Source organism: Pleurodeles waltl, chromosome 8, assembly GCF_031143425.1.
Source record: "Pleurodeles waltl isolate 20211129_DDA chromosome 8, aPleWal1.hap1.20221129, whole genome shotgun sequence".
In the NCBI taxonomy this organism is placed as follows: Eukaryota; Metazoa; Chordata; class Amphibia; order Caudata; family Salamandridae; genus Pleurodeles; species Pleurodeles waltl.
The window spans coordinates 737,264,604-737,285,805 of record NC_090447.1 but is presented as its reverse complement, the minus strand read 5'-3'; the positions used below and the strand labels follow the sequence as shown (position 1 = coordinate 737,285,805).

Genomic DNA, 21,202 nt, shown 5'->3' with positions numbered 1-21,202 from the left:
AAAAAAAAAGGTAGGTGCCCCCGGGGGGGGGGGGGGGCGCGATCGCGCCCCTCCCTCCCCCAGGGGATTGTTTTTAAAAAAATAAATAAATAAAAAAAATGACAGGGGGTCGCCCGTGGGCAGGGTGACCCCCTGTGGGGGCAATTTTTTTTTTAGATGTTGTAGGGTTTCCCTGGGGGCCATTTTGGCCCCCAAGGAAACCATACAACAACTAAAAAAAATAGATCTATATATAGATCTATATTTATATATCTATGTAGATAGATATATCTATGTACATGGATATATCTATAGATATATCTATGTACATAGATATATATATATATATATAGAGGTAGATCTATATATACCAAAGAGATTTATAAAGTGTGCTACTCACCTGTGAGGGTCTCAAGGCGCTTGGGGGGGGGTGGGGGAGGGAAAGGGGCTGGGAGGTTCACTGTTCGAAAAGCCAGGTTTTGAGGCCCTTCCTGAAAAGAAGTAGGTTTTGGGTCTTGCGAAGGTGGGTTGTGAGGGCGTTCCAGGTTTTGGGTGCAAGGTAGGAGAAGGATCTGCCCCCGGTGGTGGTGTGTTTGATGCGGGGGACAGAGGCGAGAGAGAGGTCAGCTGAGCGGACGTTTCGTGTGGGGGTGTGGAAGGTGACTCTCGTTGAGGTAGGCAGGGCCTGTGTTGTGGAGTGATTTGTGTGCGAGGATGAGGATCTTGAAGGTGATCCTTTTGTCAATGGGGAGCCAGTGGAGGGATTTGAGGTGTGGAGAGATGTGTTCGTGTCGGCGGAGGTCGAGGATGAGTCGTGCTGCTGAGTTCTAGATGCGTGTAGTTTGCGCTTGAGTTTTAGAGTGGTGCCGGCGTAGAGGGCGTTTCCGTAATCAAGCCTGCTGCTGATGTGTGCGTGAGTGACAGTTTTTCTGGTCTCTGTGGGGATCCATTTGAATGTTTTTCAGTATACGGAGTGTGTTGAAGCATGAGGAGGTGAGAGCGTTGATTTGTTGGGTCATCGAGAGGGAGGAGTCTAGGATGATGCTGAGGTTGCGTGCGTGGTTGGCGGGGGTGGGTGCAGGGCCTAGCGTGGTGGGCCACCATGAGGGGTCCCAGGTGTTTTTGTGTGGGCCAAAGAGGATTATTTCGGTTTTGCTTGAGTTGAGTTTCAGGTGATTGGCTGTCATATATATATCACTTTTGTCAATATGTGTGTGGTTTCCCTGGGGGGAAAAGGGTCCGACTTGTCTAGTGGCAGTTTTAGTGCCATAAAGAAGCGCAGAAGGTTTATATGCCTACTGCAAAGAGCAAATCTGTATTTTATGTAAATAGCTGAGTACATTAGCAAAGTCTATGGAGAGATGAAGGGCACTTTTGCTGGGTGGTAATGAGGGAATCCGAGGAGGAGGGAGTGGGAGCACCAATAATGATTGTTGGACTGGGCGCAGGAGGTGCTAAAGACTGTGACGAATGGTATGTTACAAGGTGTTTTTTGAGTGTCTTGAAAGTACGTGCTGATTGAGGGAAGAAGCGCAGGTAAGGTGGCCTCTACTGTTGCACGTATCTCACACACCATCGATTTTGTGACTGTCTACGTAGGCTAGTGTTTTAGAGCAACAGTTTAGCCAATAGCAGAGATGGCATCTTGATGGATGACTGCTGCCTACACTCGGGTTATAGAGGACCGCTCTGACATAGGATCAGAGACTGAGACATCAGATACTGAGACAGCATCTGAGGGATAGGACAATGGCGCAGACTCTGGGAGTGATTTTTCAGTCAGAGGAGTCCCATTCGATAACTCCTCTTCCAGTACATTATGAGGGAGGTGATGAGGACAGTCCTGCTGTCCCTTCACAAGCTGTTTGTGCAACTGGGTAATAGTGGGTTAGGTCAACCCAGAGAGCAGGTGAATGCGGCGGCAAGCAGAGAGAGAGTGCTCTCTTGGGAGCGCCCCAATTTAGTTCAGCCCCAAATTCCACCACCCAAATCATATTGTGGAGACATCAAAATTATCCATGGCAAAACTAACTGGTTTTGTAAGGCAGGCACCTGTGTTTTTGGTCCTGGATTCGGCGGCCATATAGAGAAACACACTAAACCCAAACATTTCTGGAAACTAGACATTCGGGGGAGTCCACAGAGGTGTGACTTGTGTGGCTTCCCCAAAGTTTTCTTACCCAGAATACCCTGCAAAGCTGAAATGTTGAAAAAAACCTAAATTTTTCTCGCATTTCTGTCACACAAACTACAGGAATATGCTGGGATCCACAATATTCCTACCACCCAGTGACTCCTCACCTGTCCTGATAAAAACACTACCCCACTTGAGTGCCTACACCTAGTGTCTGTGTCAGGAATGGATCACCCCAGGGTCAACAGCTGCCTCACGTAAGGACCAACATTGACCGTTGTGTGATCTTTTCCTGTCGCAGGCACCAGGCCTAACCACACAAGTGAGGCATCATTTTTATCGGGAGGCTTGGGGGAACGCTGGGTGGAAGGAAATTTGTGGCTCCTCTCAGATTCCAGAACTTTCTGTCACCGAAATGTGAGGAAAACTTGTTTTGTTAGCCACTTTTTGAGGTTTGCAAAGGATTCTGGGTAACAGAACCTGGTCCGAGCCCCGCAAGTCACCCCTCCTTGGATTCCCCTAGGTCTCTAGTTTTCAGAAATGCACAGGTTTGGTAGGTTTCCCTAGGTGCCGGCTGAGCTAGAGGCCAAAATCTACAGGTAGGCACTTTGCAAAAAACAGCTCTGTTTTCTGTGATGTGTCCACGTTGTGTTTTGGGGCATTTCCTGTCGCGGGCGCTAGGCCTACCCACACAAGTGAGGTATCATTTTTATCGGGAGACTTGGGGGGACGCTGGGTGGAAGGAAATTTGAGGCTCCTCTCCGATTCCAGAACTTTCTGTCACCGAAATGTGAGGAAAACTTGTTTTTTTAGCCACTTTTTGAGGTTTGCAAAGGATTCTGGGTAACAGAACCTGGTCCGAGCCCCGCGAGTCACCCCATCTTGGATTCCCCTAGGTCTCTAGTTTTCAGAAATGTACAGGTTTGGTAGGTTTCCCTAGGTGCCGGCTGAGCTAGAGGCCAAAATCTACAGGTAGGCACTTTGCAAAAAACAGCTCTGTTTTCTGTGATGTGTCCACGTTGTGTTTTGGGGCATTTCCTGTCGCGGGCGCTAGGCCTACCCACACAAGTGAGGTATCATTTTTATCGGGAGACTTGGGGGGACGCTGGGTGGAAGGAAATTTGAGGCTCCTCTCCGATTCCAGAACTTTCTGTCACCGAAATGTGAGGAAAACTTGTTTTTTTAGCCACTTTTTGAGGTTTGCAAAGGATTCTGGGTAACAGAACCTGGTCAGAGCCCCGCGAGTCACCCCATCTTGGATTCCCCTAGGTCTCTAGTTTTCAAAAATGTACAGGTTTGGTAGGTTTCCCTAGGTGCCGGCTGAGCTAGAGGCCAAAATCTACAGGTAGGCACTTTGCAAAAAACAGCTCTGTTTTCTGTGATGTGTCCACGTTGTGTTTTGGGGCATTTCCTGTCGCGGGCGCTAGGCCTACCCACACAAGTGAGGTATCATTTTTATCGGGAGACTTGGGGGGACGCTGGGTGGAAGGAAATTTGAGGCTCCTCTCCGATTCCAGAACTTTCTGTCACCGAAATGTGAGGAAAACTTGTTTTTTTAGCCACTTTTTGAGGTTTGCAAAGGATTCTGGGTAACAGAACCTGGTCAGAGCCCCGCGAGTCACCCCATCTTGGATTCCCCTAGGTCTCTAGTTTTCAAAAATGTACAGGTTTGGTAGGTTTCCCTAGGTGCCGGCTGAGCTAGAGGCCAAAATCTACAGGTAGGCACTTTGCAAAAAACAGCTCTGTTTTCTGTGATGTGTCCACGTTGTGTTTTGGGGCATTTCCTGTCGCGGGCGCTAGGCCTACCCACACAAGTGAGGTATCATTTTTATCGGGAGACTTGGGGGGACGCTGGGTGGAAGGAAATTTGAGGCTCCTCTCAGATTCCGGAACTTTCTGTCACCGAAATGTGAGGAAAACTTGTTTTTTTAGCCACTTTTTGAGGTTTGCAAAGGATTCTGGGTAACAGAACCTGGTCAGAGCCCCGCGAGTCACCCCATCTTGGATTCCCCTAGGTCTCTAGTTTTAAAAAATGTACAGGTTTGGTAGGTTTCCCTATGTGCCGGCTGAGCTAGAGGCCATAATCCACAGGTAGGCACTTTGCAAAAAAACAGCTCTGTATTTTGTGAAAAAATGGGATGTGTCCACGTTGTGTTTTGGGGCATTTCCTGTCGCGGGCGCTAGGCCTACCCACACAAGTGAGGTATCATTTTTTTCGGGAGACTTGGGGGAACATAGAATAGCAAAACAAGTGTTATTGCCCCTTATCTTTCTCTACATTTTTTCCTTCCAAATATAAGAGAGTGTGTAAAAAAGACGTCTATTTGAGAAATGCCCTGCAATTCACATGCTAGTATGGGCACCTCGGAATTCAAAGATGTGCAAATAACCACTGCTCCTCAAAACCTTATCTTGATCCCATTTTGGAAATGCAAAGGTTTTCTTGATACCTCTTTTTCACTCCTCATATTTCAGCAAATGAATTGCTGTATACCCAGTATAGAATGAAAACCAACTGCAGGGTGCACCTCATTTATTGGCTCTGGGTACCTAGGGTTCTTGATGAACCTATAAGCCCTTTATATCCCCGCAACCAGAAGAGTCCAGCAGACAAAACGGTATATTGCTTTCAGAAATCTGACATCGCAGGAAAAAGTTACAGAGTAAAACATAAAGAAAAATGGCTGTTGTTTTCAGCTCAATTTCAATATTTTTTTATTTCAGCTGTTATTTTCTGTATGAAAACCTTGTAGGATCTACACAAATGACCCCTTTCTGAATTCAGAATTTTGTCTAGTTTTCAGAAATGTTTAGCTTTCTGGGATCCAGCATTGGTTTCACACCCATTACTGTCACTAACTGGAAGGAGGTTGAAAGCACCAAAAATAGTAAAAATGGGGTATGTCCCAGTAAAATGCCAAATTTGTGTTGGAAAATGTGGTTTTCTGATTCAAGTCTGCCCGTTCCTGAAAGGTGGGGAGATAGTGATTTCAGCACCAGAAACCCTTTGTTGATGGCATTTTCAGGGAAAAAACCACAAGCCTTCTTCGGCGGCCCTTTTTCCCATTTTTTTGGAAAAAACTAAATTTTCACTGTATTTTGGCTATTTTCTTGGTCTCCTCCAGGGTAAACCACAAACTCTGGGTACCATTAGAATCCCTAGGATGTTGGAAAAAAAGGACGCAAATTTGGCGTGGTTAGCTTATGTGGACAAAAAGTTATGAAGCCCTAAGCGCGAACTACCCCAAATAGCCAAAAAAGGGCTCAGCACTGGGGGGGAAAAGGCCCAGCAGCTAAGGGGCTAAACACAATTTGGAAAACATCCTCCATTATAATGGAGTATAGAAAGCACTAAAACCACCATATTGAGAAAATTGCAAAAAGATATTTTTGCAATGATAAAACAACTTGGAACATGTTTTCTTACTATATGTGCAGCTGAAGCTAAATTGCACCATTTAATAAATACTATTGTTGCTTACTTTTAACTTGTTAAATTTAGGCAAAGATGTTCACTAGATATGCATGCATTATTATGCATTGAGAAAGACTGCTTCACAATACAGAGAAACAAACCTAAGAAAATAACATTTATTGATAAATATAACATGCAAACAATAAAAAAAAAAACAAAGCAAGGCAGCCGTCCCCCTTTCCTGCCCCTGAGGACTGGTGGTGGTGCCCTACCCAACCTGATGAATACTGGAGTTGCCGACCTGATGGAGACGGCACCTCACCCAGTAACAGTGATCTTATGCACACTATGAGTCGACGCTTGGACTCAGGCCTGAGTGAGGGGGTGGAGCCATGGTCTGTGAGCACCGACACCACCTGTTGAATCACCGGGCCACGTGTCTGACTTCCCTGTGGGCCCGGCAGCACTGCTCTACATGGGGGAGCCTGAATGTAGGTCACGTGAACTGCCACAGGGTAACCCCCCCACCCCCATGCACATCACGGCCCAGCAGTATACTATTCCAAAGGGGAGAGCCTGAATGATCATCCAGAGGGCTGCTTCAGTACCTCAGGCTGACAGCGTCGCGGGCCCGATAGCAAGATTCATCAAGGGGGAGCCTGAATAAACGCTCGGAAGTCTGCCCCATGTACGTTTAAAACATATTTTCTAAATGTATCGGCTAAAAAGTCATAACGTTTACAAATAGTTCTGAAGGGGACCTCATACAAAAGTCTAACAATTCAAGACACATTGGGGGTCTTGCCTCACTTGCAACATTTCTTGAGGGTGCCTGCGTTTTACAATTTGCATGGAAAATTATTACTACAGGAAGCAGTCATACTAATTTCGGGCAGCATCGAAGTTAGGATAGATGCCTTGGTTCAGTGCAGAACTGGATATGGGATCACAGGGCCACAGGATGTTTTAGGGAACATGATCAAAATTTGGACGTAATCACCAGGATACTAGTTAGAAGCCAAAGCTTCGAATCATCTCTCCATGGGGCTGGGCATAGATATAAAAAAAAAAAAAAAAAGTTTGACTCTTGTGGCACTCCCAGTTCGCTACCCTCTCTTCAAATCGAAATGGCAGCATCAAGAATATTGTATCGGGTCTGAGAGAAAGGATGAAAAACAGCCCAGGGCCAAATGAACATGCTGGTCGAACAAGGACTATCCCTTTAAATTGGTTAATGAGAATACAGTGTCCCTGCTAATGAGAGATCCAACATTAGAAGGCCACCAAGGGTACCCTAAGCACAAATAGAGTGAATTAATTCAAGTGTTATCAACTAAAGCTTCTCAGTGCTCTAGCTTTCTCTAATTGCAGAGATAAGTCAAGGAACTCAAGATGTTGAAGCAGCTTGGTCAGTCATCTAGCTCTAAACTGCTCCAATATGTTAGAAAAAACTGGAAGAAGGGTGATAGAGCTCCATCTTTGTCTCGTTAGGATCCAGGCTGGCTTTTTCTTTTTTTTTTTGCATGAATGCAATGATGGTGCCTATCTTGTAAACCTGACTAACAATGTTCAACTTAAAGGAGTAGTTGATAGAAGTGCATAGAGTTGTGGCAAGAGCAGGCATCACTGATCTTAAGGTATAGGGAGGACATGGACTATATAGTGATCCCGATTTTAGTTTGGAGATTGCTGAGATTATCTCTGGAATCGACATATCAGTAAGCTGGCTCAGCGAGATATCCTAGAGGTTTCTGGCCTTCTCTCCCTGAGGGAGACTAGTAAGGTGTGTGTGTTTACAATAACATCATAATTTGAATTGATTTTGTTTTGAATTAAGAGGGCCACGCTGTTGCCTAGTACTTGTGAAGGCATCATCATGGCAGCAAGACAAATAGGAGCAAAGATTGGGCCACTCACAAGAGATTTGAGAGGGTTCGAGTAAAGATTCCACATGCGAAGCAATAAACAATATTTGTGTGGCACAGTGACAGACTTTAAAAAGTTGTCATTGGTTTTTGTTTATGCATGTGATTCCGACTGTCAAACCCCATTTGTGGGCCATGGCACAGTCAGGGTCTACTTGACCATTTGCATCTACTGTCCCAGGGCTGGTTCTACTCTCTTCCTCTCTTATTACGCAGTATTTTGCTGGGTGAGGTAGCCCAAGAGGTTTTTCAGATATCTTCTATTGGGTGTCAGAGGGTTGCAGCAGCCAGGTGGGTTCACAAGGGTTAGCAACAATTGAGCTAAGTGTCACGGGCCTCTCTGGCAGTTTGCAGGCAGTGGCTTCTTTTGTGCTTCAGTGACCTTCAGCATCAATCAGGCTGTGTGGTCTTGCCTGGCTATGGTCTTTCATTCTTGAGTCTCAATGGTAGTAAAGTTGGGGCTTCCCTTGGTAAGGCATCATTGCAGTCCTATTTCCCAGGCATGGTGATGTCACAACTTCTAGATGCTTTTGGGGTACAGGTGACAAAAGTTCAATCAAGCGTTTGGTTATTCAGTGCCACAGTTGTCGGGCAATACTTTGACAAACAGTGCTTTATGGCAACAACCTTGTGCTCTGAAGCAGAACAAGTTGCTCTGCAGTCTCGGTGTGAGTAATGGCCAATCAGTCAAAGGGGCAAGTTGGAATCTAGGTTGAGCATCATGCTTTTGTAGTTTTCTTCAGGGCGGCTGGACTGCATGGGTACAGTTACCACAGTGCAGCAGTCATGCAAGCCACGTTGGCAAGCACATAGAATGTGTCATGCGGTAATGCTGATTCTGGCTTCAGTCAGGCAAGCCAACTGAACACATTTTGACAAGTGTCACAACTGCACCGAAGGGAAGGAGGACAACGGGGACCACTTGAGAGTGCTTCAGGAGTGGTGCGATTCCTCTGAGAAATTCTGGGACTGGTCCATCTCCATGATGTCAATTATATGGGCTTTGAGTCTCTGAGGGGTCAACTGCACCATGTCACAACGGTTGATCAGCTCCACCTCCTTCTGCGTGATTGGCTTGCTCCTTCCCTCTTGCTCAGCAGGACACCAGGACATGTCAGGCAGTTCTTTCTTTAAATGGGACTCTAGGTGACGTACCCTTACATCTGGGGAGCTGTGTGTTAAGGCAAACCGGCCCTGGTAATGCAGTAGTCCTCTGAGCTCTCTTTGGAGCAACCCTCCTTGGTCAAAAGATCTTGGATCTGGATTGAGGGGGGCAGCAGCTCCCACTCTTATAAAGGGACGGCAGACAGAAGATGCATTTTTCACAGAAAAATCTGCACATAAAATGTGTAATAAACCTACTCTGATATAGATGGGAACTATGAGTAACAGAAATAAAAGCAAGGATGGGCTGCAGAGAAAAGGATAGAATTGGAGAGAGAACAAGTAAGTGACATGCACAGAGGAGCAGAAAGCAAGTAAATAATGCAGAGATAGAAAAGAAATGGAGAACAAATAGTATGTGACAAAAATAAATTTTGAGTGACCCTAATAGAGAGAAAGAAAGAATGATGACAAAGACAGGGACCTAGAATGTTAGACTGGCAAGCATGATGACAGGAAGGGTGCAAGAAAGTTGAGATAGTGACAAAATGGGCGAGTAAGAGGAAGATAGCCACAAACAAAATACAGGGTGACGGGGGTATGATGACAAAAATATGCAGTATGGGAGCGGCCTGGCTAGATAGTTGCAGAGAGAATTGGAGACCGATAGCGAAAGAGAGAATGTAAGAATTCACTAATAAGTGGCAGAGAGAAGGGGAAAGGGATTGGTAACTGGATTAAAGACAGATAAAGCAAGGACATTCAACTAGTATCTATTAAATGTTCATTGATGTATATATTGTCCAAGAAGGAAAGTGAAACAATAACCTTGTATGATAAAAAAAAAGAAAATAATAATAATCTCACCTAAATGTAATCATGTCTTTTTGTGGTTGGGATACAAATGCAGTGTTCCGATATCCAATGCAGCAAAGGTAATTCATGATGTTTAAGTTCTTTTAACCTACAGGCTAACACTAAGAGATACAGAAATACAGAAGGCACCATAGTTTATTTTAGAGAGCTTGCAACTGCTCCCTCTCAGCAACTTTATGAAAAAAACAAATTGTGGCCTAACATGAATTGGTATTTTACAACTACACCCAGTGGCACACTGATTATATTTTCATTTTAAATGATTTACAATTAAAACTGCTTTATTTTTGACAGTTTACTATTGTGCTAAATGTTGCTGTAAAATACACAGGAAGACACTTTTACTCCAATTTTGGTATAAGATTGTCTACATTTAATTTAAGACAGGAACTCACCAAGGCAAACAGGACAAGCATAGTCTCTCTCTCTCTCCTAACACCCCCCTCCCCAACCCAAGGACTACTAGGTATGTTATTCTAATTTGAATCAAACAGGTTACAAATCTCTGCAGCTTCCTTTGCATTTACAGGCATTTGTTGACCGAGTATGAACTGCAGCTTGTTTACATCTATTCAGGGGTGTGTTGATGAACAGAACTAGCATACTAACAATGGAACAGGGGTAGCAGAGACTTCATCAACTCATGTCATGTTAGGATGGGAAAGGGACCTGCACGTTACAGACTGATTTCTATGTCAAATGCATCTATCCTGCCATCTATTTTAGTCAGAAAGATGTGTATGCAAGTTACCTGGCGATTTCTGCAGCAGACACTCAATGCACATAGGTATTGTAACGAGGTTGAACTGTGCCAATAACATACAAATATATCTCTGCAGTGAGTTAAATGACCCACTGATGGTGATTGGTACCTCTCATTTGCAGGTAACACACACATTTCTAAAGCAGACTCGCAATTCATTTATAATGCTTCTTGAGGATGGAAGACAGCATGCAGGTTAAAAACAGACCTCTAGAACATATGTAATTAGCCTTTCTGCAACTGGACTAAGTGAATGCAGGATACCAGGGCCGGCTTTTGGGCGGTGCGAGTGGTGCGGCCGCACCAGGTGCTGACCTCAGGAGGTGGGGGGGGGGAGGGTGCTGTGTTTAGCAATAACTTCTGAAACTTGCAATTTAAAAGCACCTGCTGAAAAGTTACTTGTGCGTCCAGACTTCAGGAAACAATTAAAATGTCAAGATAGCTCTTGTGATTAATGTTCCTGCTAGAGAGAGAGATGAGAGTTTTGCCTAGTGGCAGCTTTGACTCAACATAAAGTAGCATACAGGGCTAATATGCCTACTGCAAAAAACAGAACTATGGGGCATATTTAAGAAAAGTGCAGCACCACTTTTCTTGCACCCCTTAGTGCCCCCCCTAATACCACCATGTGTGTGTCATATTTAAAATACGGCACACCATGGCAGTAGTTAGTAGACTATCGTCAGAATATTTTACCCTAATCCGGCACTTTGCAGGATTACATCAAAAATGATGATGCTAATCTTACAAAGCACCCAGAGGCCCATTGCAACCAATGGAAGCCTCCTTTTCATGCCTGCTCTGAGCAGGTGTTAAAAGTGCCGGAAAAAAATTATGCAAAGAAATCTGACAGATTTCTTTGCATCATTTTTTTGGCATCCCTAATGGGGGGATGCCCCCTTTGCGTACATTTTGCCTAGTGCAGGCATAATGTAGAGCAAAGGGTTACAAAGTGGCACAATGCATGCATTGCGCCTCTTAGTAAATATGGCACGGCGTTTTTGGCCATCTAACGCCACATTAGTGTAAAAAAATGACACTAATGTGGCGTTAGAATGGCGCTAGGGGCTCTTAAATATGCCCCTATATTTTATGTGGCTAGCTGAGTGGATTAGTAAAGCCAGCCTCTACAAGTGCTTTAAAACACATGAATGTATGCGAAAAGGCAGCGGGGGAGAGATGAGGGGCACATCTGCCGGGTGGTAGTGAGTGAAACCAAGGAGGAGGTTATAGGGGATATAAGGGGGGAAGGGGTGCCAAAATAAACTATTGCACAGGACGACACCTGTCCTAAAGCCAGCCCTGCAGGATACGCACAGATGAATAGAGCAGGCACTCAAGACACTGAGCTATCTTGTTGAGATGAATTTGTTCCCATTGTGTTAAATCACGATTGCAACTTGCGAGCTGCGCGATCACACAGACTTTAAAAGTACATTTTATTTTGCATAATTTCCTAAAAGCTGTGAAGCAGTAGCATAGCCAGTGTGTAATTGGCTCGAGTGCAAGGATGTAAATGGCCCCCCTGGCAGCTGTTTGAACTGTGAAGTACAGCAATAATTAGTGATCAGTGGGCCCCTCTGTGCCTGGTGACACTGCACCAATAAAAGCTACGCTCCTGCTGCAAAATGTCTCCAGGTATTTCTAAAACAAATCTGCACAAGTTTTATTTTGGTAACGTAAACTCAAAATGGTTCATTTGTTTTTGAAGTAATTAGCAAATCATTCTTTAATTATTTAGAAACATTTCAAGTGAAGACAAAATTTTAATTTTCTAAAGTTATCACCTATTAATTTTCACGCTGTCTTAAAGTCGTCAGGAACAATCTCTCCATGTTACATCATCACGTGCTCATCCTCAATTCATCAGGAACAATGTTACCGTGAGAAGTAGCCTTATGGTAATTTTCAAGTCATCTGCAAGTCATCAGTGCTAATTATCAAGTCACCTGCAAGTCATCAGGCACAGTTTCTAAACTCTGCTGATGACTTTAAGACCTTGTTGATGACAGATGAGAAAATGACGTCTAAGGTAGTTGGATGATCACGAAATCACTCTTCGATGGCTTCTAAAGTAATCCTGTTTGACCTGGGATTTTACATTTTACCTAAACTGAACTCTGACTCTTTCAAAAATAGGATCCACAGTGATGAAACCTGAAAAATAGGCATATTACAGAAGATGGAACAATACATAGATATACTACAAAGATAATGACCAGCTAATAGGGAGATCCCCATATTACATTAAGGCCCACATTTATAGGAAAATGACGGAGCACGACGCTGCACAAAAAATTGGCAGCGCCGCGCTCCGTCATTTTGACAACGCAGGGAATGCGCCGTATTTAATTAAATACGGCGCACCCCTGTGTTGCACCCTGCGCTGGCACTAAATGTAGCTGTCTGCGCAAGCATCCTTGCGCCATCGTTCAAGAATGTCTGAGTTGCGGGGTGTGATTGTTTATGTGCAAGAAGGTGTCCCTTCCGGCACATAAACAATCACTAATGGCGATTTGGCACTTCTGTGTGCTGTAGAACGCAGCACACACAGAAGTGCCAAAGCGTCATTTTAAAATTATTGTTTATGTGCAGGAAGGGGCACCATCCCGCAAATAAACAATTATGTCTGGCATTTGCTCTTTCTATGCGTGCTGCAGAATGTAGCACATATAGAAAAAGCAAAAAACAAGGAGGAATAAAAGTATTTCTCCTTGTTGCGCCTTGATAACACCACGATTTTGGCACTGCCTCAGGTTTACGAAAACTCATAAATCTGAGGCAGCATCGAAATGCCATGGGTGTTGCTGTAGCAAGCCCACAGCAAGACCCATTGTATGCCCCATCCACGCAAAGGGCTGCATGTGAAGGGGTCGTATTTACAAGGTGGCAGTAAGCCACAAAAAGTGGCCTAACACCACCTTGCAAATACGGCGCATGGCATAGCACCGGCAGAGCTTTGTGAAAAGTGACGCACCGGTGGCGCTAGGGGCTCATAAATATGCCCTAGTGTGAACACAACTCCCGAACTTCTCAAAATAGGTTCTCTGAATGGCTAAAATTAAATATTAGCGGCATAACCTACCTCAGTGATGCCTTACCTGATGAAATGGTATAAGGGCCAGACCGCTGATATCACCATAGTCAAAGTCGCTCTGCTAACAACACGAGAGGTGAAACGCACATAGAGCCCACCATTATATACAAAACGGGCACCAAAGAAGAACCGAAAGTGTTGTAACGCCAAAAAGCAGAGAGAGGAAAATTAGCCACACCAGAGGCGCCATCTTTAAAGGGATTCTGCTAATAGATAATCTTATAATACACAGGTCAGAAAGCACACTGCCATAATATGAGGGCATACTGCTCGAGTCGGGGCAGTAACAACGAGCACCTACGAATAGCCTGAACCGCCCGCCAGTGGTGGCTGGTGACTGAAAGCAGTGGTGGGGCACAAATACAAGACGGAATTGCACCTTGTGAGAGAGCCTCACTACCCACGTATTTCCATTCACCTACTCACCCACTGCCTTTGGTCACCTACCAATTTACTCATCCACATTGTCATCCACTGCCATTCACACAACTCTTATACACAGACACCCACATTTTCTCAGCCACTCTGTCAAGCCCTGCAAACACATTCAAACAAACATACATTGCCTCACCCACCCAGTATCCAGCAGTTTCAGTGATAAAAGGTACACGTTTATTTGAGCTGCAGATTACATGTTTAATATGACATTTCACGTCATTAGTCTGCAGAAGAAATAAAACAATAACTAGCCATGATAAATTACTGGAACCATTACTGCCTTTGAGAGATGAAATCACCTACAGAGGCAGTGAAAGGAGAGGAGAGCTGAGATAACAGATTATTTTCTTATTGTCTGTAAAACAGATAGAGCTCCAACTTACTTGTGTGCAGGGTTGTCTTTGGCCTATTTATGACTTGAGGTCTTCAGGTCACACTCCTGTCTCCCAGAGAGCTCTGGATGGAGTTATTTATTGTATTTATTCCATTTCTCTGCCACAGACTGGGGATTTTCTTTGCACAATGCCATATTCTTTTAATAAAATGTGACCTCTGGTACATAGACCCTTCTGATCACACCCCACCATTTGAGTAAATAGGAAAGGATGGAGAATAATAACGGAGTGACATGAAGTTTTAAGAAACCCTGGCTGAAAAAACAACGCTCCAGGCTGTTTACAATCAGGGCTTCTGGTGGAGGAGGAGATAAGCAGGGACGTCACTGCGTTCTGAGAAAACGTAAGGGCTTTGCGTGGGCAAGCCTTGTCAGCCCTACTGTGCAGCGTTCAGCCACATACTGACGCAGGCGCAGTGGGGCTTTTCAAAGTGCACAACTTTCACTCCGAAAATGTTGTGCAGAAAATGTTTTACTTTCATCATGTAATTAAAATGTATGCTTCACTAGAGAGGCCAGAAAAGGCTAGGGGCGCAGCCCGTTAGGCCTTGAAAACAAGCCACCACAGCCACCTGCCCTCCATTATATACATATGGCAGAACGCCAGGGTGCATGCAGAGGAAGCACGGAGAGGAACAATAACCAAATCGGAAACGTCTTCTTTAAAGGGTTCTGCTGATCCACATCCTTATACAAAGATAAGTTAGAAAGCACACTGTCAAACTAAAGGCATACCGCCCAAGAAGGGACGAAGACAAAGAGTACCTACAGATACCTATGGACACCAACACAGTAATAAGACATACAAAACAGATCATAATATAAAATATCAAAACTTTTTGTAAATGGGAAATTTGTATGTCAGACCCCTGGATCAGAGGCAACAATTTTTTTTTTCCTGTGATGTTATTACTCAGGCCTATGTGCTGTGGTGCAACTGCACTTGCACTTGTTTCACTAACGGAAACTACACCCCCTGGGAACCAGATTCTAATCTCAGCCATGGTTCAACAACCTGAGAATCATTGCAAATGTCCCTGTGCTGACAGACAAAAAGTGTAACATAGTTTGTGTGTTTTGAAGTAATCCTGTGTCCTTGGGAACGGTTTGCTTTTCTCTAAATAAAACTGCCAAAAAAAGTGGTTTCTAACTGTCATAAGAGCCCTTATCACTGGCAACAATTAAAGGCAAGGCATTCAATTTAATGGGGAAAAATGACATCATGGCTTGAAAGGGGAAGCATCACCGATTGACTTCGACCTGGGCGCTTCAGGTTAAGCCCTGAAGCGCCCAGGGCGAGTGTCAATCAGTGACACCTCGTCACAGAGTGTGAAGGAGTCAGAAGTCTCACTGACCGCGTCCCACTCTGTGACGAAATTGGGACTGCTGCCTTCCCTCTCTTGCTGCAGCAGTCCCAACCCTCCTGGGACCTCAGAGCTGAAGGTAAGGGTGTGTGTGTTTTAAATGAATGTTTGGTGCATGAGTGTATGTTTGAATGTTGAGGAGTGATGCGAATGGATGTGCGTGCGTTTGTGAATGAATAAGTGTGAGTGGGTTTCCCGCCCACCCCCCTCCCTCCTAAAATTACTGGCTGCCACGGGCAGAATGATAATGTAGGCCACAGATAGGGTACATATACCAATGGACTTGCCCGTTAGCCTTCAAACAACACTGTTGTGTTATCAGAGAGGTGGCAAGAATGTTGCTCAGTACGTCACTTGTAATAAATACTTATCAATGCGGTGATATCAACTGATATTCCAATGTGAAATGTTTTCACATGTTAACGGTTTTAAAGACATGGTCTCATATCGTAGGATGATATTTGCTGCGTGATTTAGATAAACAAGAATGTCCATGCTCCATTTGTGCATGGGTTCTAGGAGCCATACCTTCTCATCTCTAGCTCGGTTCCCCTTCAGTGTCTCAACTTCTACGGCGTAATTGATGTGCCTCATTTCCTAGTCCTTGTGCAGGATCCAAAACAAATCCCCACATTTACGAAAGCCCACGGGTGTTGGAGTCCTTTATGCACACCACAAAAAAAGATACAGTTGTTTTAACATCGCAACAGAAAAACGGACTCTTCCGTCCACCTCTTCCATTTAATTGCAGGGAGAACCGATGAGCCAAAACTGTAAGACAAAGTGAAGAAAAACATGCCCATCGGGACCTTCCCCTCGAGTTTCCATCCGAAAACGGGGCTGACAAAGTGTGTTTTTCATGACTTCAACACAAACATTGTACCGATGCAAGCAGCATGAGGTGCGATCGCTGGTCCTCACAGTGCCCCTTCGTACTCGATTATGAACAACTAGATATTACATAAACACATTTTCCCAAATACAACGGTTCCTAAACAGTACTAACATCGCTTTCGCACTAAATTGACCAGCAGTACATTCTTAGTCTGCACTTAAAAGGCGGGCTCCGGACTGTCAAAGAAAGCGCAGCACTTGCAGAGAACCTTAAGGGGCTACAAGAGACCGGAATTCAAAACTCCCCTCACTTTCCATCCCTCCAAAAAATACCGAACGAAATGTTTCGCCTCTCTAGTGAGCTCAGCACCGAATCCATTAATTACCTGGAGCAGCATGAACTCTTTCGCCTTTCCCTCGCACCGGGCACACTACAATTGTACTTCCGCTTCAGTTCCGATGCAGAAGAAATACATTGGGATACAAGAAACAGAAAAAGGACTACAACAAATCCACAGTGTAGTCATCAATTTTGCGGCCATCAAGCATTGGCAATGACAACTCTTTGCAGCTAGGCACAGCAAATTATTTTTTTTCCGTAATGGAGGAAACTATTGTAGAAACAGGAAGGAAGCTGCACACATTTTATTTTGTTCTGCACATTAAACATTTAAGTGCAGTTTTATAAAGCGCATACTTGCCCCAAATGCATCAAAGAGCACTTCGCGACAATGAGATAGTTTTACACACGAGAGCCAGATGTTTCATTTTTTGAAAGTGTCACTTCGGATTATGTCCCTTTATAATAGCCACTCGTTATCATTGACTTGTATATTTTTTCTACTGTAACGCCACTTATATCAGTTATTATAAAAGCCAGTTGAATTATACAATAATAGAAAAACAAACTGTGGCAAGGTGGACTACATTACGTGGCAACAAAAGACGAATGAATGCACACTTTCTGTGACATTATTATTTTAACACACTTTGCTAGAGAGATCGAAACACTTCAAAAATACAAGTGTTTCTTAAGGATAAAATCCATAAACATCCTATTTATGAGGCCCTAACCAAAATGTTATTTACCAAAAAATAATGCTTTTGTCTTGCATTGAAGTAGAGAAGACCCACTGGGTTAAGACAGGGGCTACTTAGCTACAACTGTGGTGGTTGGAGTTGTTTGCTTTGCTGTCTTGGGGAGCGTCCCTCTGTAAACTGGGCAAGTATACTCCAGCAACACTCGACTGTCAGGGTCGTGAAAAAGACATCTCATATGTGTAAACTAGTATTTTATATTATATTTATTCTTTTATACTCTAATTTGTTATATTACTATTATTCAATACATAATACTATATATATATATATATATATATATGAATATATATATACACACACACACATGTGCTAGGCAGTAGATGGAATTAAAACGTAAAATAACGCTTTACATACTTAGAGATCATTTAAAAAATACATTTACAGATGCAAAATAGTCACTCTCGTTGTAACAATCTACAAAGTAAATGTACTCCTCGTGTACTTACCTCAATGTAATGACTCCCGATGTAGTGCATTGCAAACTAACTAGTGATATTCCTATTTTCATGCATTAGCAAACTTATGTAATCAGTTACTCATCCTCAAATCATCAGTAGCTGTCTTGTTTTGTGGAGTAATCAGAAACTCATTTTCAAATCATCCTCAAGTACTCAGGAACAATCCCACATTGTAAAGTAATCAGGCAGTTATTTTCAGGTCATCCTCAAATAATGAGGTCTAGTTTCTAAAGGTTGCTGATGACTTCAAGAGCGTGATGATGTCTGATGACATGAAAATGACTTCTGAAGTAGATGGATGATCATCCAATGACTACAGGACGGCTTCTAAAGCATTCCTGTTTGACCTGGGTTCTCGCCAAGGGATAAACTCATTCAACCCATGTCTGCCTGTGTCCAAGGTAAACATCCAGAACTCCTCTTTTCCTTCTGATTTTGGTCTCATCCTGTTCCTTTGTTATTTTCACCTTCTCCAATATTGTCCAGGTCAAGTCTTCTTCTGTATGCTTCAACAACTTTCAGTGGTCAGCTAACAGTGCTCCACCTCTGTAGTTACGAATAGCTGATTTATGCTCTGTGAAACGTACTCTGAATTCACAGCCAACCTCTCCTACAGAGCCCAGTCCACAGGGGAAGCTGATAAGATAGACTACATTCACCGTTCTGCAATTGGTCATGTCAGATAAAGTGATCTTCCTTTTCCCCCATTGCAGCGTGCTAGCCACTATCGCCCCTGCACAGGCCTGACACAAACCACATTAGTGATTCCTATGGACAGGATTATGGCCAATGATGGATGTTTGGCTGAACGCATTACTCTTGAGTAGACCAGACTTAACCAGAAGACTCCGTAAGTTGTGATTTCGCTTAAAAGCAAACAGGGGGTTCTGCAACCGTGGCATAGCATTATCTGTGTTTAAACTATGTGTATTCACTATCTGCCTGATCTTATGGTTCAAATTTGAGTTCTGTACCATACAAACAAGTTTTTCTTCCTCTTCTCTCCTTCTGTTCTGGAACATACTCTGTTGCAATATTTGGCTTGTTTGTAAGAGTCCCTTATAAGGCGTCTAGGATACCCCTGTGCCATTCATTTCTGTTGTAAAACATCTGCATTCCTGTTCAAATCCTGCAAATTAGTACAGTTTATATATCTCCCGATTAGGTTATTGTTCCTCCCTGTGCTTCCTTTCCGTGGACCCTGGCGTTATGACATCTACGGCTACACCTTGATGCGCAATTTGTACATAATGGATACTGGAGGGCAGGCGGTTCAAGTTCTTCGTTGTTATTGCCCCTAACCTGAGCAGTATGCCCTCACATTATGGCAGAGTGCTTTCTGACATGTGTATGTATAAGATTGTCTATTAGCAGAATCCCTTTAAAGATGGCACCTCTGGTTTGGCTAATTTTCCTCTGTGCTTTTTGGCTTTACAACACTTCCAGCTCTTATTTGGGCACTGTTTTGTATATAAGGGCGGGCTCTAGCAGCGTTTTTCCTCTCTCTCCGTTAGCAGAGCGACTGACTGGTGACATCAGAGGTCAGGCCCTCATATAATTTCATGAGGTAAGGCATCTTCTGAGGCACAGTATGCCTCCGTCATATTTCTAATATTTAATTTTAGCCATTCAGAGATCCTATTCTGAGAAAGTCAGGAGTTGTTTTGATGCTAGATGTAATATGTGGCTCTCCTTATTAGCTAGTGACTATCTTTGTGGTATATATATGTATTGTTTCATCTTCTGTAATATGCCAAGTATTCAAGTTTCATCACTATGGATCTGTTGTAAGGTAAGTAAAGACCGATAACGTGAAGAGTCTTTCACTCGATTTATTTCGGATCAGAAGAACAATACAAACACGCTGCGAAGGTTACACCAGCGTCTCCGTCCTCAACCATCTCTCCCAACTGCCTCTGCTCAAATCCCCCTCCCCTACGGAATGCCATTGTCATCACAGAGCATGCAATGACAATTCCATTCGCGTGCTGACAATTCCATTCATTCCATTTGCGTGCGTGAATACAACATATCCACTCCCTTTACACAAAACATAAGAGAAAACGCAATACAACTACAATAACAAATTGTTAAAGCAAACTACCATACAGATGAAAAACGTATAAAAATGATACGACTAAAATGATACGCCCTACTATAGTGCATTTGATTTCACACTAGATATCATCACAATACATGACATATTCATTTAAATAAGCCGGAATCCTCCGGCATCTAGGACCCACCCCCGTGTGTGGGAACCATCACTAATGGCAGTGTTACTGGTGGAAACGGGCCTATGCAAATCAACAGTAGGGGGCCTATGCAAACCATTCGATAATTGTTCCTCATCATGTATACAATCACTCCTCGTCAATTCCTCATCTGACATGAACAAGAAACTATTACAGCCACCCACATTTCCATTTTCCCATTCAGGACCATGGCTTCCACCAGCCTTGCAATATAAAGCTATTCTCCTTTTGTTCCAACGTTGACCATTCTCCAATACTACATGGAAATTATGTACTTCCTTCACCTTCCAAGGTCCTCGAAATTTTGTAAGACCCCCACACACACGTCCTGATCGTATTTTCACCAAATCCCCAACTTCAATCACCTTCGCATTTTTTTGTACAGGAAGTGAAACGTCCACATGTGTTTCAACTTTCCTAAATAATTCATTCATCCATACAGGGTTCAATTTTGTCCCAGCTTCTCTGCCTCTCATTAACATAAAAGGTGTTTCCCCCGTTCCTCCATTCACAGTTGTTCTATAGGCCCAAACTAGATCATTGACCATTTCTCGTACATCTTTCCTGCTATTCAATGCCATCTGTATAATTCCTTTCACCATACGGTTACACCTTTCCACCATTCCATTTGCTTGGGGATTGTACAATGAGGTGCAAGAATGGTCAATACCACATGACCTCAAAAAATGGTCCATTTCAAACGAAGTCAATTGCGTACTGTTGTCAGTGATGACTTTTGCAGGACACCCCTGTTCCCAAAACACTTCTTTCATTGCTTTAATTGTGTTTGTGGTGGTAATATCCCTTAAAAACTTTACAACCAACCAACGTGAATGCACATCTACCATGACCAAGGCACACCTAACATCCTGACTGACTCCGCCAACTGGGCCAATGAAATCCATGCACACTGTATGCCACCCTTTCCCAGGGTCAGGTATCGACCCAATCACACTTTGTTTCCCTACTTTAAGTCTCTTTTCACCCTCTTTGCAATCACTACAGTTCTCAACCCATATGTCTACATCAGCATCTAGCCCAGGCCACCAAAATTGCTCCCTCAAC

The 21,202-nt window shown here is 43.7% G+C and overlaps 1 protein-coding gene across 3 annotated transcripts in view; it reads right to left on the bottom strand.

Annotated features, from left to right (window-relative positions):
- Positions 1 to 16,792, bottom strand: part of NSUN3 (NOP2/Sun RNA methyltransferase 3) — a 141,258-nt gene extending 124,466 nt beyond the window's left edge. Inside the window, exons 1-2 of one of the 3 annotated variants that reach the window (XM_069204932.1) lie at positions 16,710 to 16,782; positions 9,425 to 9,534 (exon numbers count right to left, since the gene is read on the bottom strand). The gene's annotated coding sequence lies outside the window, so the exon portion shown is untranslated. Of the gene's footprint in view, positions 1 to 9,424; positions 9,535 to 16,709 lie in introns of all 3 variants that reach the window. The other 2 variants (XM_069204933.1, XM_069204931.1) reach the window with 2 other exon arrangements.
- Positions 16,793 to 21,202: the final 4,410 nt, after the last annotated feature.